The sequence below is a fragment of the Colletes latitarsis genome, chromosome 10, assembly GCF_051014445.1.
Source record: "Colletes latitarsis isolate SP2378_abdomen chromosome 10, iyColLati1, whole genome shotgun sequence".
In the NCBI taxonomy this organism is placed as follows: Eukaryota; Metazoa; Arthropoda; class Insecta; order Hymenoptera; family Colletidae; genus Colletes; species Colletes latitarsis.
Window position 1 is genome coordinate 13,961,673 of NC_135143.1, and position 16,793 is coordinate 13,978,465.

Consider the following 16,793-nt stretch of genomic DNA (forward strand, 5'->3'; position numbering starts at 1 on the left):
AAAGAAGGATGAAACGAACAGAATTTTACGGCCACGACACTTTTTAAAACATAGTGTCAAATGCCAGTAAACACACTCGAAGAAGCGTTGGATTTTGTTGTTTTTCACGACTCGTATCTTCATAAATTGTACGTTTCGAGAGCGTAACGATTCCCTTTATCTTGTTCGCGTTTTCCTATCTACGCTCGAGCGCGACAGATCGAACGATTAATATTAACCACAACAGGGAAACTACATTTGCAAGCTACTGCTTCAATTTCGAAGCAGCTTCGCGTAGCGAAAGAAACTTGACGGTAACCCTTTACGAAATGCTTACGACGCACCTATACGTGCATAAATCCATATTCATTGCGCCGGGGCCTGTCCTTTCAATGTAAATCTTTGCTTTCGCCCGTGTCTGTCGGGGCTACAAGACGGAAATTACGAAATGCTGGTGCACGCGGCGTGCCAGTCGATAGGTATTTCCACGTCGAGGGAAAAATACGTTACAAATCCAACTTTAACCTTCTCGGAATTCCGGTCACGTAGCCTCGTCCAGAGATATACATATATCGTATATCGCCTGACACGACGGCCCTTCTACACATACTCTACTTTCGAACCTCATTCCAGCCACTTCGAACGATCTTTCCAGCTAATGTCACACACGTACTGAAAACTTATACGACCGCTCCGACAAAGAGCAAATAAATTTTATCGAACGAATTTTCATAGCGTATCGATGGAAAAAATGCACTGATTTCTTCTTTCCCCACCAGACTTCCATTCACAGAAGCATCAAATATACACAAAATGCCGTGTGATTGACGAATAATGTTCTGTATTCGACGTTAAGTGCGAAATTATAATCACAGTAGTAAGCGTCTGACCAATATCGCCAGTTTCTACTTAAATTTTGGCACCATTCGTAAAATCCACGTAGAAACTGCGTCGGTGTAGAATTCTGCGATCTCGAAACGATTCATAGATTCTAAAAAAAAGTTTCTAACCATTTTCACGAAGTTTAAAAATGAAATGAAAATAAATTCGTGCCGATAAAACTGAACTTAGCCTTTGGTATATTCCGTGTAAATTAATGAGGCGAACATTATGAAATCCGATGTTAATTTCGGAACCTACGCATATCGTATTATTTGTGGACGCATTATGCGAGGTTTAAAATAAATAACTACGTTTACGCGGAAACAGAACGCGATGAACACATTTGAATGTGGAACAGGTGCGCAGCGTTGTTTGGAAACGGTCCGGTCTCAAGGAACAACAAATATCATATGCACATATTTAGCGGCTGTATATTATTTGCAAACAGTGTGCTCTTGGTTCGTAGATCGAGTTGTTGTTTCATCGTTGCTTACAAATTCCGTATACACTAACTTTTGTTTTCACTGTATCGATTTCTAGCGCGTTGCGTCTATTCAACGAAATTTCTAACCCCGCGTTCTTCGCATTTACAATTTTCATACTGTATGTACATACGCCCGATTGGTGAACCGAAAATCAAATTCAAATACATTCGGGTCTAATTTCTTATTTGAAACTTGCGTATAAGATTTTTTAAAAGTAATATACCTTTTATTATCGATCGTCTCGTGTTATGATAAAATCAGCATTGATTATACTACTGTATTTTACGTTTGCTTCATATATTTTGTACTCTCACTCTGCACTGATCCAACACTCTATTATTACTGAAAATAATATAGTATTATAGCAATTGCAGTGCGAGCTTTCATTGAATTCATCATTAAAATAAGTTTTATACTTTGATTGAAAGTAATCGTTGCTATGAATTGAAATTAGAACTGTTAGAAGTGTTTCTTCAACCCCTTACAACACACCAGTTTGTGTGTGAATTGTACCGCATGTTTTTCTTGTATGGTACACTATTTGTAACCATGTTTAGTGCGATTTTGCAATACGGTAATGAAATTTAATCATTCTGCATTATGCTTTTACGAATTATCTTAGAGGAGTTTAAATAAAGTCGCTCATATTTGGACCAATCTTCGTTACGCTCTACTTTTTTTGTACTTTCATCATATTTGGAACAAAACGGATTAACTCATAAGTCCCTTTATCCGTTCAAATATCACATTTCTGCAAGAAACGTGTAATTAAATCGACGGAGGACAGAGTTTCGAACCAGTTTCGATTAAATTTATCATTCGTGTACTCGGGACAGGCACCGAGCAGGCGAATTTAATTTCATGTAAATTCACGGGTTCGCACAGTTTTCATTTCGCGCGAAACGCATCGACCGGTACGATAGACTGGATTTATAAGAACGAAATCGAGACAGGCGAGAACGAACGAATTCGATGAAACCTCTGATAGGAATTTGTATAACCTCCGTCTAGCACGAGGAACGGTTACGTGTCAGCTGGCGTTCGAAAGTCAGCCGGTACGATTTCACCCATAAACTGTTTCGTAGGAATATCAGAGTATCCTTAAACTCCCGATTACCGGCTTTCGAGTTTTGTTCCCGGAGGCGGCAACAGGTTACTGGCACGCGCCGCTTGCCGACTCGTCGAATCGACCACGGGGACGGTCGCGTGTGCGTGTCTGCTCGATTCTCGCGTGTTTCTCTCTCTTTCTCCCATTCTCTCCCCCTTCCCCCTCTCTCACTCTCTCTCGTTCATTCATTCGATCCTTCCGCTCGCTTCGATCACCGTCTCATTCTTTCTCGCGCACTTAACACCGTCTTGACAGCTCTAAAACGTTGCTCTATGAAAGTGTGCAATCTAACCTATGATCCATATGCGTGGCTGGCCAGTGGGTGGCTTAGGTCGCTGCACACACACGTGCCACACGAGTACGAAGACGTGGACGTTGACCACGAGGACGATCACTGCACCACAAGCCTCAGTGAATACCTCAGGAACGCGTCACTCTCTTTCTCTCCCTCTTTCTCTCTCTCTCTCTCTCTCTCGTCAGCTTTTATTTTCTTTTGCGTGTGGACAACATGCGGACGCGGACCACCCTTCCGTCTCGTTTCTTGACAGCTGCTTGCCCCGATGGTCTCTTCTCGTTATTTGCTCGGCTCCCGCCTGTAAGCGCGGTGACACCGTAGGGGTGAACGAGAACCTGCGGAAGGGTAAGCCGTGCACGAAACGGAGACGAGTCGCGCCTCGAGCCCGCGGTGTACCAGCGGGTGGTTGGACAGGGGACGGCTCGTTTCACAGGCTTTTGTCACACGATTCGAAACAACACACGCAACGCGCGGCGTAGCGTGACTAAGCGTAGCGGCGAGTCGGGATAGCTGACTGACGGAGAGCCGACGACTCCGTTCGGTCTCGGTTCTCGGTCGTGGCCGTGGGGATCGCTGCTGGCTGGTAACGCGCACGGGTGGATGCCCGCCGGAAGGCTAAAGGGGGGCGAGGAGGTAGAAACCGAGGGAGTTGGTTGCTCGAAATCGGTGGTAGGGTAGCAGCGGCGGTGGTGGCGAACGTCGGCTGTGCGCGACTATCGGAGGGAGAGTGGTTCGAAAGACCGAGCGAGAGGGTCGCGCGAAAACTGACAGGAAGGTAGGGCAAGAACGAGACCCCCGATGCCCGCCGGACGGAGAAGGGAACACGGTGAAAGTAGAATGTCGGATGGAGACGCGGCGAGCGAGAGGGACCGAGAAAATGGGCAAAAGAGGGGAGGGTAGGAACAAGAACAGGAAGGAAAGAGACGCTCGATCTCCGCATGCGGTTGTAACAGACGGCGCTCTTTCCTCCCGACCTATCTCTCTCTCTGTCTTCGTTACCCCCCCCCCCCCTTGGGTGGGGGGAAGAGAGGCAGAGAGGGATCGCGCGGAGGGGAAGGCACGGGGTTGCCTACCCTTCGTGTATCAAAGTAGCAACAGGCGGCCGCGGACCTCTCTCTTCTCTCGCAGGGCCGACGAACGCCGCGCGCCACGTTTCTCGTCGACACCAGGCGCCACTACCGTCGAAGCTCTGACGTCACGGCATCGTGACGTAGGCGTGGTCACGGATGCGCACTAACACCTCGCCTATCACCGTTGTCATAGTGACTGCTTCGCCTGTGCCCGCGTTTCGCCGTCGCTGCCGGTACGTCCTCCGCACACCATCCCTCAACCTCCTGCGTCGCCGCACACTCTTCTCTCAGACCACCGAATAGCCCCCTACACCGGTTCAACCCTCTCTCTGGCTTTCTCTTTCTCCCTCTGTCTTCGTTGCGTTCTATGCGGGTCTTTGTCGGTCGCCCGGCCGGCGTACGCCGCTACCTTTCGATGAGCGTCGTTGGTGGGACGCGCGCCGCTCGAAAATCCACGACGGAAAGAAAAGGACAAAACGCCCCGGCGTTATAAGTGAAACGAGGAACATATCGCCGTGTAAGAGGGAAGAACGCGTGTATACATATGTGCCCCGGGTATATAAGCGTTGTCACGGTAACCGTAGCTCAAAACAAGCCTGCGCGTTTTTCAATTCGAATGCACTCGCTGGGAAGTGATGAGGTTATAATGAAGTCCCTGCATATCCGTCCGCTGCGCGGAGCGCGCGTCCCTACCACGTTGCGTAACGCGCGTTGTCTAACAGCTGTATCTGGAAGCGTGCGTCGAAAGGGAAGGGTACACGTTCTTCAACCATGGCTCTTGCGTCGTGATTAACCCCATCACGGACGCGGTATTAGCTACGGACGAAAAATAACCTCGGATTTTACACTCGAATTTACGATGCCCACACATCCCGACCGACTAAATTTTGCACGTTTTTCTAAACGGAATTATATATTTTCAAAATGTCGCATTGTGATACCTAATTAACCCCTTGACGTACGATTTAATTCCAATTGATTTCGCGAACGTATACTATTTAATTTTGTTTAAATTTGTTCGTACTTGAAATGGTCATGAAAAAGGATAGATTTGTTTTACGAATACTTTGTAAATGTAAAAATGTATTGATTTTAATACATAAAACTTGATGACAAGTAGCCTCATAATTGTGAAACTTGACATCAAGAACTTGTGACAAATCAAACTCGTCAGGGGTTAAATGATACATGAAAATTAGTAGTATGCAACGTTTATTGAAGTCAGTAAATCTTCTTAGACATTGATCCAAATCGTATAATATTCACAATATAATTATTTCTTCGAGTCCAGAAATTTTCATGCTCTTTAAATTCAGTCTCCCTGTGAACCAAATTAACAATATGAATTTTCATTTTTTTAGCCACTTTTATACCAATTATGTGCTTTGTAGGCTATAATTTCTAAGGGGTGAGAATGCAGAATTGACTTATAAGAGTATCCTTTCCTATTACCAATAATTCAATGTAATGCACCTGTTTCATAAGACGTCATAGATCTCTATATTATGATACAATAAATTTTTGTTTCGACAACCCCTTGTTTGACCCCTTGTTACCAGTGCTCATAAATACGTAATCGAGGATGAAATTTAGTCTAAAGCTCGCAGTGTTAAAATTGATAGAATAATGACGGATACTTTTGTACACTTCTTTTCGGAAAGACATAATGAGAATTACTACTGATAGTTTTAATAGATTAATGCGGATAATGAAAGCTCAATTATTCATGGCTTCGTAAGTATGCAATCATACAAGTAATCACCACGTCCACTGAAAATTAATTATTTCACAAAATTGGTATGAATTAATACAGGGGGGAAATTATAGTATCAACATTCATATATATACCTTAGAATGAAAATAATTACTGTATTCGAAATACTTCGCATGTATTCGTACGAATATAATTTAAAAATGTAAAGACGAAGTAAGAGGTATCCGAATTAATATTTCGTTTGATAATATTGAGCTTTTATACCATGGTCCAATATGGCTGCCTCTGAAGTCGAAAAATCCATATCCTTTGATGACGTAACGAATAAAATGATATACTTTTTGTCGCAAAAAGTGAACAGTTCAAAGAATTTTCACGTACATTAAAAATTACTATTTTGGTAATCCAATCTAAATCCAGCAATTTTTATGTTAGTTTCTCAATTTTGTAACCGTTGTTAAGATTTGCTCTGACTAACCGTATCGGTGTTCTGAATATTGTTTAATACGTTCGATCGAAAACTTGCGGTTTATAAACTTGTTTGCAAAGTTAATTGAAATCAACGAGATTGCGGATATAGGAATAATTGGTCTTAGAAATGTTTAAGCCGCATGATTCTGAATTCCACGGCTTAACTGGTATAGCTGGCGGTTATTATGCATTAGAAACGTACGTCATGGTTCATGCATCGTGAACATCGACACGATCAAGTTCTGCCTAAAGCGTCTGTCCTATAGCCCGATTCAAACTCAACCATTAGTCGCGAGGTAGCTGTTATATGTATCTGGGCCTAATGAGATTTCCATGTAGCGCGAATGAATTGCTCCGGATGCATTCGTATATAGATACGCATGTGTATACGTAGGTACATATACATATACAGTAAATCATTTCTGCCTATTTATCCGTCGTACCTTGTCCCTCGATACGTTCGTTATTCTTATATTACGTAAAAATAGTTAATAACAGTGTACCGTCCGCAAACAGGCGAGTGATATAACTTAAAATTACAACGATATTACTTCACAAAGTTCACGAACTCGGGGAACAAGTTTAAAGACCGGAGTTCAACATTTTTAGTTGGATCGTTGACGTTTAAGGATCGCCTTCGTCGACTAAAGTTAAACGTCGCGATGGAATTTTATTTTACGCATCGACGTCGAGAACCGTCGATCTCCTCGACCGCGAGCACGCGTTGGTAAACGAAGAAAAAATGCGAAGCTAAAAGAAAATTAAAAGGAACGCGTCCGATGGCGCTATGTATTTGTTACGATTAAACTATCCCGGTCGTTTGATAAATGAACGGGGACAATGGGGTCTCGATTTGTAAGAAAAAGTAATTATTACAAGTTGGGTTTCTTCGTGAATTCGCTTGGTCGCAGTTTCCGTTTGCTCGAATACAAATGGATTCTTAATTATCCTTAATTCGCGCCAAATCGAGCTTCCAAGCGTGACGAGCAGTGCGACGCGGCCCGGTGTCATTAACGAAATAATGGGAATTAATTTTGACTAGTGCTTCACTTCGGCAAATCAATCGCGCACTCGGGAAAGCGATTCAATTCCGCCATTATGGATTCCGATGAACAGAGCACGTGCATGCAATAATTTAATTCTGAAGTATGGCCTTTCTGATATTATTTGCACTCACGTATGAAATCAGCATTCGTCGAGACCCGACGATCGCGATGATTTCCTGCGATACGTTGACGGTTCGTTGAGTGGCAAAACAGATAATAACTTCTTAAATACCTTAACCCTGCTGCATATATCAATTATGTTACAAAATATGAAATTTGGGAAAGTTAAAGTAGAGGATATGATTCGTGTTGTTTATTATAAGTATATACTATGAAATGTTTCCCAGCCTTATCTGGCGTTCGAACTGAAAAAGTTAATCTAATATCAATCTTGTTGATGTAATGAAAAATTTGGACCAGTCTACGCAATAACAACATAACAACATCTCGATTCTTATATTTCTCTAGCATTCTCCCTTCGATCTTTCCTTGTTATTTTATAGCTCTCGCGTCCTCCCCCCACTTTTGACCCAATTATAACGACAGAACATGACCTCCTTGCGTTCCACAAATTAGATTACAGGGGACCAATTCTTTGTCGCGGGGTAATGCGATTAATGAAACGGAAAAATGCGTTCGCAGTTTCATGTAACAATTGCGACTGCAACCCCCGTCGAGTTGTCAGGGAACCGCCGGTTCGTAGAAAGGTTAATGAAATTTCAATATAGGTGGATTCGAAGGCGAGCCAAAGTAGGAATAAAGGTGGAAGAGCCGAGTTATTTGATCAGTTTACGAAGAGGGGAATCGGCGTACCGTCAAGATGGATTTCTCCGCGAACGATAACGTCGAAACGTTTGCTTTTTAATATGTATTCGCGGACGATCTAGGTAAGGTAATTATGAAGTAACGACGGTAGACGCAGTCGGTTCCTATATAACCGTAACGCGGGAGAAAAATAGAGACTCTGCGCGTGCGGTGTGTCCGTGCTTCGCAAAACGGTTCCATAAAGGAGGAAAGAATAAAAAAAAAAAAAAATCGGGGAAATATACGATTCTACGTACATGAAATTGAGTTTAAAAATGTTTGATGTTGATTGTAGGTAATTCAATCAGAGCGTAGCGAGTAATGAGACGGAAGCGGGGCTAAAACCCGGTTCGCTTGGGCAAATGCTCGTCGACTACCCTCCGTTGTCCCTCGCATTCACCCCCGCCAAAGCCTCCTCTCTGTCCCTCTCGCTCGCGTCGACGATTTCCACCACTCGTCGCGTGCCTCCGTCTCCCTCGATCCCCGACTTTCTGCCGGCAAGTTCGATCGTCCCGTGAATATGAATTAAGTTGATACGATTTGGACAATCTACTACGCGTCGGGCCCGGGAGAAGGTAACCAAGAACCATTATACGGAAGCAAATCGTCCGATGATGATTTTCCTAAAATGAATCGGCAAACGCGTTTTCTTCGTCGAATAACATCGAAAAAAACGCGATAGACTATCGACTTTTCGTCCCGCGACAGTCCAGTCGACACGAGACAACGTTTAATCGTAAATTGCATCGATCGTAATTTAGTCATATCCAGTTCCATGATTTTTCCACGACTCACAGTTTCAAATAATAAAATAAGTGTACATAATATTATTTATTCGAATTAAAATATATTGTAATCCACGTGAAATTAGTTTAAAAGTATAGAATACCAAAAAATGTGTATTTTTAAAGGACGTGATTACACGAGGAAGCATCAGTCTCTTCAAAATAAATTTTCTTTTATGCCCAAAAGTCATAGAAATTACATATCAATTGTTATTTTGCAAATTTCTGGTCGAAGATCTGTGATTTAAAATTACAAAAAAATATGTTTTCAATCATTGAAGGTTCCTCTACAAAGTAAGTGCATAATTCTTAAAACGTAAACATTGTAATTAACGTTTCAAGGAGCTGGTACATAAACATCGCGTCGCGATTCAGGCGGCTATGTATAATATATGGCTATGTAATAAACGGAGCGGTCTCCGAGTTCTTGGCTGTTCCGAAACTTTAGTCAAAAATGGCGATACACTTGTGGAGCTTCGTATATTACCAATAGCACATTTAAAAGTACTTCGGTCTTCGGGAAGTTTTCGTACGGTACGGTTCTGCTTCCTGTGAATCCGCGAGTACATTTCCCAAGATGGTGAATTAGTGATATAGCTGTTCCTGTAATCGAGGGAATCGCTGCGACATAGGGGAAAGTTCTTCGTAAGGTGCCTTTGGAGACACGTAAATCATTTGACTCCTATCGAAGGTAAGTACATCTGCTTCGACTTCTAAAACGTCGTTTGATTTCTTTGTTTCGCTCGATTAGAGTCTCGACCTTGTATTCTATACTCGAAGATAAAAAAGCTATTAATGTATCTCTCATTAAAAATTTAGAACGACTAATGGGTTCCATGTTTGATCGTATTTAGTATACTGAATGCTGACGTTTATAGATTTCTTTAAAATATCTGTTTAACAACGAATTAGAGAATAAGTTCTCTCTGGATATAAACAAAACCGACTTGAAACTTTTGTAAAAGAAATTACAACAGATTCGTGTCCTCAAAATTGCGTAGGTCTATTTTTAATTGTTCAAGTTTTTAGATGTATTTAGGGTTAGGTGAATCGTTAGCAACTCTCTCCCTTTTTGCATGAATCGATTATTCTTATTATTCATACAAAAGTGTTAATGTGTAACCGTTAAAAACGTTATATAATAGTGCTTTGATAAAACGTAGAATTTCGAGATCGCTCGTTACATTTTCACCCCTCAATAATGGCGGCTGCGTAATACTATTCTCTCCACGCGGACGGCACTCTCGTGCCACTGTTTTCTCCTTGCGAACGGCAATATTTGATGGACATACCCACGTACTGTGTTGGCGGAAATCACTTCCAGCGTTAAAATTGAATTAAAAATAAATTTTAAATTAAATTCAGAAAAAGATGAATGACAGATACATTAGTAAAGCGATATTTAAGACAATAATGACAACGTAAAAAAATTCGCGAAGACAAGAAAAGTATAGAGAACATGTCAAAAAATATGACAAATTTAATAATTCAATGAAATATCATGTATAAATTCATTGTACCTTAGAAAAGAATTGTAGTTTGTTCTCATTTTTAGAATCACCCCGTACAGCATCGCATACAGGGTGTTCGGCCACCCCTTGGGAAAAATTTTAATAGAGGATTCTAGAGGTCAAAATAAGACGAAAATCAAGAATACCAATATGTTGATGGAGGCTTCGTTAAAAAGTTATTAACAATTAAATTCGAAAATTTCAAATCGTTCTGGAAAAATTATTTTCGGTTGCGGGGGTCAATTACAATCACTTTTGGTGAATACACATACATCCGAAATCCTATCCACTTTCAAGAAAACAATTCGAGTATATGCTGAAAGTTTTGGGTGAAAAAAAAGACTTTCGAATCGTCTTGGAAAAATTATTTTTAGTTGCAGGGGTCAATTGCAAGCATTTTTGGTCAACAGACATACCCCCGAAATCCTACTCAGTTTCGAGAAAAAAATTCATTACCGAAAATTTCATGTCTGCCCATAGCGTTGATATGTTTCACTGAAATTTCATGCGAATCTTCAAAACGTCATAACTTCTGAACGGATTGGACGATTTTAATGTTTAAAAAAGCAAACTACGCGTATTTTGATGGAGAATATGTACAAATCGCAAAAATATTCGAAAAGTTGGTCCTTGACCCCGCAAAATGAGAAAAACCCCATAAACATGGTCCAATTTTCAAACAGCCATAACTCCTACAGTAGTGAGTATATTTCAATGAAACTTTTTTCTGAAGTAGAGCTCATGGATACCTACAGAAAAGTATTAGACAACTTTTCTGTAGAGCGTCAAACAAAATTGCTAAAAATGAAAAATGAATTTTTAAGAAAAATCGACAGGGGGTAGGTGCCTAAATTTTTCGACGAAAAAAAAATTTTTAATTAATTCTGAAAAAATTATTTTCGGTTGCTGGGGTCAATTGCAATCATTTTTGGTTAATAGACATACCCCCGAAATCTTGCGCATTTTCGAGAAAAAAATTCAGTACGGTCGGGACTTTAAACGTTAATCACTGTTTAACGAAGCCTTCATCAACAAATTGGTATTCTTGATTTTCGTCTTATTTTGACCTCTAGAATCCCCCATTAAAAATTTTCCCGGGGGTAGCCGAACACCCAGTATATGTTTATTCAAGGAATTGTATGTAGATTGTCTTTATGAATATACTCCATAGAAATGTTAAGCGTCGTTTCGGATAATCGTGTGTAAATCGGTTCGACTCTCTGTGGCGAATATATTGTCTCTACTGCAACTTGATGAAGTAGAGCTGCGTTGAAATAGAATTACGCGATTGAAATAAACGAAATTGACTAACGTTTCGGTTGTGTTCTGGGATTGTGCGAATAAATGGCACTGTAACCGAAGACTCGACAGAAACGTCAATTGTACAGTGATTTTTAATGCGACCACCAGAAAGATTTTGCAATTGAAATAATAAAGAGTGCATCCAGTGGTCAGTTAAATAAAGAAAATTGACGAATTTGGGCTCGAATACACCAGAAAATAATTTACAAATTATTATGGAAACGGAAAAAATTTTCTTTTAAAAACCTTTCGAGGAAATATCTTTCAGAAAGAGATTTAGGCGAGCGCACGTTATATGCAAATAAAATTTTCGACTCGGGAGCTCGGCGTTTGGTTAAATAATATTTGAATCCCGGCACCGGAACAGTAAAATCGTTGTCTGTTTAGCTGTTGGTGTTTTTAACAAAGGCTCTTGTTCTATATTAAAAGTTATTGGGCAGCAGTGCAAAATATTCGTCGTTCATTATGGCACACAGCGACTACGGAGGCCAGGAGTTATTGGAATATTTAATGGAAACAGAAGGTGAACTCTAAAGAACTGGAATACCAGAATAACACAAAACTATAATCGAATTGGGTACAACACTTCCTCAAATACCTTATAAATTGAATCAGCATGTATAACGATGTTACTTAACCAAAATAATTTTATTCTAGAATTAACATGACAGTCTTTCATCAAGCTCGCTACTGTTTTCGCAACCACTATTATTATTTTCGCAATAAATGTTTTTTCTTCCAGCAGACATATTTTTCTGGTGATTTACGAGCACGATAAAATTTCCTGAGGATCGATTGCATAGTTTCTCAGACAAAAATTTCGGTATATCACCGTTGCGCGAGGTGTGTTTCTATCTTGAAGAATTCGTTTCCCCGGTGTATAAATTCACACTTGTCGTACAGATGTAGTGGCATCGCAATTAAAATGACCGAGCGAGAATCTGTCACGCGGAGTTTTCCACCGTCGCCTGGCGAAAAATCTCGTTAAGCATCCGATGCAGCTTTGCTACAGGTGTGGAATAATTTTTACCGTTTCCGCGACACGGACGTGCGCGGATAAAAATACCGTTCGCCACTATTCAAAGGCATCATGTCTCTCTGGTTTCGTTATATAACTAGCCATTGTTTTCCGGCGGCCGAAAATCAGTAGCGCCTGGTAACATTCGGTCGTCAGAATCGGAGAACAGGGATGGAGCCACGAAATGTTTCAGTCGTAGTTTCTCGGTAGCGGTGTTACATTGTTTCATATGGACACATTGTTTACGAATCCATACGTGCAAAACAATAAAGGGACCCCCGATATGCAGGTACATCCGTCTCGCCCGTTTAGAGCCCGCCAATTTATCCGAAGCCAGGCGCCGCCATTCCAGCCTAACTTGCACAAGTCCCTCTTATGCAACCGTTCGATCGAATCGAACGTGGTCGTCGGAAAATAACCAACGATTCGCGAGGATCGATTCGAGATGCTTTGATTTTCAGCGATGTAATATTTAGAGAGTCCAGTGGCGCGTTATTCTATAGGCGAAAATTACGCGTGTCTAGAGCCATGATGAAAGGAAGCCCCAAAATTAATATTTCGCACACTTGTTATCATCGTTCGTATAAAAGGGCAAAGTATATGATAAAATCATTTTTTCGAAAATGTTAATGGAAACAAATATTAATATTACTGAAATGAAATTGACGAAACACGTCTATGTAATATTTTATAATACAGAATCCCAGTAATCGTGGTATAATTGGAAAGAGGGTGGTTTTACATGCAGTTGAACGATATAAATCGAAAATACAGAGTAAAAGTTTTTCATAACGATGCTTTGTTTCCGAGACAATCGATTTGAAAGGGGTACGTGTGCAATAGAGTACAACGCAAGTAGAAATAGTGAATTATGGTCAGACGCGCCAGGCAAATCGTATTTAATCGCACGCGCCCCATTTATTTTTTTCACAAAGGAGTTTATCATCGCAATAGAGATTGAAATTAAGGCTGTAAATCTAATTTGTGACGCTAGAAGTCGAAAGGGAAAATGTAAATTTACTTGTGATTTAGATATTTCTTTTATGTTACTAAATCTGTATAGTTTCTTATCTCAGTGAAACGGAAATATAATGTATTTTATTTCGCGATGCACCGGTCGCTTGTTGGTATTTACGCAGCAATGAATCTTCGCCAGAATTTACGCGAAGAAATTCACACATTCGCGAGTAGGATACAACCGTGGCTGAAGTTCAGATTTATGCGATGTAATGTCTGATACAAACTGTTTCGCGAGCGTTTTAAGTGTTGTACAACGTTACGAACTTTTGATCGTTCCCGCTGAAATTAGAATAATTTCGCGGCAGTCTCTCGAAAGTAATTCGTTTTGCGAACAATAGAATACAAAATAAAGTAACGCTATAGGTTTGTAACAATTTGATTAATACTTTGTATCGAGACTCGATGATGAAATTTTTCTTCACGAAAGGACAATCATTGATTTAGTATGTACTTTATAAAAAATATTTAAAACATGACATTTTACACAGGTCTTATTGGAAATTATGTAACATGATTTAATAATAAATTCCCGATCGCGGTAAAAATCTTCAATTTTGCTCGACCGAGGCAGCCCTCGAAATTAAATGCATGTCAAGCTTTCATCGATCCACGGTTCTACGAACACCGATATTCCCGTGATTTTTGTCTTTCTATCTATAGCAATCGACCGTGTCGCTCTTTCACCAGCATTTACGATCAGTTCAACTTTCTTTACGAGCGTTCGACTGTTTACCCCTTTCAGTCTCCTTAACGTCTGTCCGTCCCATGTCGGACTCCATCCCCCCCACCCGTTTCGTTTCTCTTCGTCCTTTAACAATTCTTTTCTCCCTTCGTTTTTTTTATTCTCCAGTTCTTACTTAGATACGCAACGTGACAGTGAAGCGTTTCTTCGATGAACCATACGATTGGCTCGAATTTCAATCTTTAGATTGACACATGTATTCCCTCACGGACGGACAAAGTCTATACAAAGTAATCAATGTGTAGCAGAGAAGTTTGTGTATCCTTTCTAGAGAATCGAGATAGTTTGAAAGATGTCATATTACACAGGTCGTACCACATAACTTGTCCATCGTTATTACGTTCGCTGTTAGTGGTTCGACAAAATTGTTTTCATCGCCGATGTCGCTTTTCTATAGGTAACGCTAGATTAAATATTGGTAAAAGAACAATGATCGAGGATTAATTTGAATCAGACAATCACATTCTGTTCTAGAATTCGTAATAGAGATTTCGTGAAAATAATAAAAATACACGGATACAGTTCCATTACTCAGGCACCAGTGAGTCCCAACGTTACTTGATTTGTATTCTAAGGGAAATGAAAGATCAGATCCGAATTAAGAGAAATGACCATACCATGAGTAGGTAGAATGTAGACATTATTGGACAGTCATGTTTACAATTAGTTACAGACCTTACGAAGGTTGATTAAAACGTCTGATCCGTTCAGAATTGACTTTTTTAAAAATATACTATTAAGCAAAGTAGCTTGTTTAAGATAGATTAGCGATGATTGAGATTAAGTTCGAGAGACAGCTTTCTTCCCATTGCTCACAATCGCACTTTGATTAAGAGCTAAATAATTTATAATCGATAACTAGCAGAATGCATACATAGATAACAGTGGGACGTAGATTTCCTTTATCGGTTGCGCAGTTTTGATGCAACGCAAGGTCGAGAGTCGTGATCGGGATATCTCGGTGGCGTTTTATAAATCACGTGCTATATGAATTCTTATCGTATCTTTGACAGTCGACGTAAATGATACCGAATCGAGGAGAACAAGAGTTTTTCCTTAGACCGCTACAATCGTTTCGAACCGTGCCTTTTATTCCCTTATAGATTCTATAGAACTAGGGGAACCTGTCGGGGCAACGGTGGGAGGGAAGGAGAGAAAGCGGCTCGGTTGTTATTCCCGTACAGCTGAACTTAATTCCGTAACTCGATCGACCGCACTGGATGAAACGTACCGGCGGTTCTCTCCGGTAAACCCCATTACCTTCTTGAACGACTGCGGTTCCTCGTCAAGGCTGAGTTACGAGAAATGCAGGGAGAGATAGCTGGAGAGAAGGAGCTACGGAAAGAAGAAGATGGCGGAGGCAGAGTAGGCGGAAGGACAAGACGAAATCGGGATGATAGTCGAATGGGGAAGACCGAGGAGAACGAATTACAGATATAGAAACCGGGGAAAAGCAGATACTGCGCGGCCGGGGATAGGGTTCGAGGCGAGGTGAGGAGAGGCAGGGGGCGGAAAGAAAGAGGTTACCTTGAAACAGACCTGGCGAGCAACGAATGGCGGGCACCGCTGAAAATGAAATCCCTTTTAGCCTCGACCGCCCCTTTCCAACGTAAACGAAGGTTCGCCTTGTCTACGGCACGACATCGGCATCGGATTAGCGTAAAATCGAAGGGCGCTGACTTGGTCGCTCGTAAATTGACTACAAAGTTTGGAGAGAAGGCAGAGGCGGCCGTTGCTTGCTCGTCGTGACACTGATGGTGGTAGTGGCAGCCAACGGTGGCGGCGTCGGCGGTGGTGGTGGTGTCGGCGAAGCACAAAGGGAATCGATTCCCGGTGAATCGCGATCCACGCTTCAACCAGCACTCTTGCTCCCATGCGCCATTTTGTCTTCCCGAATCTGTGACCATCAGCATGCAAAGTGGATAAAGTTTCTAGACTACACTCTCCGTCGCTCTTTCTTTGCTCGCTTCCGATTCCTATACCTGGCCTCCGCGCCACCATCGCTGCCACCATCGACGACTCCCGTCCGCTATCGCAGCCGGCGTTCTTATTCGTTCGTCTCGTTTTGATTCGTTCCTATTCCAGATTGTTTCTCGGCACCTCGAATCTTCGTTTCTCTTCTGCGACTCCCAACCTCCTGACTCCCATTTTTTCTCCCCCCACGTCGACCGCGGTTGGAGTTTGGCGAGCGTGCGAGGATCCTTTCGGAGGTCCGGGCTAGCCTTATAACGCCACATCGACGGTCTGCCTTCCCGGTGTGCAGCCAAGAATCGAATTTGAGTACGTTTCGGGGGACGCGAGATCCCTTACGCACTCGAAGAGTATCAGGCGTGTGGATATAAGCGTCCTGGATTCAATTTTCGAGTAGACTCTCGGAGATCGCTCGATACTGCACCGATAACACCGAACTTTAACGAAACTGTGCCCTCGCTCGCAGGTTTTAATCAGATTCCCTCGAGTCTACGTTAGAATCGAGCAGAATTTCTTGTTTGTTAAAGTTCTTCAAGCATAAGATTCGATCGTTGTTGAGAAAATACAAAACAATAGTCCGGGTTCAGAGC

The 16,793-nt window shown here is 41.6% G+C and overlaps 1 protein-coding gene across 5 annotated transcripts in view; it reads right to left on the reverse strand.

Moving 5' to 3' along the window:
- Nucleotides 1-16,793, reverse strand: part of Bru3 (CUGBP Elav-like family member bruno 3) — a 714,599-nt gene that overhangs the window by 281,760 nt on the left and 416,046 nt on the right. For 2 of the 5 annotated variants that reach the window (XM_076775079.1, XM_076775068.1), the window contains exon 1: nt 2,747-3,491. The exons of the other annotated variants lie outside the window; for them this stretch is intronic. The gene's annotated coding sequence lies outside the window, so the exon portion shown is untranslated. Of the gene's footprint in view, nt 1-2,746; nt 3,492-16,793 lie in introns of those variants that run through there. 5 annotated transcript variants of the gene reach the window in all.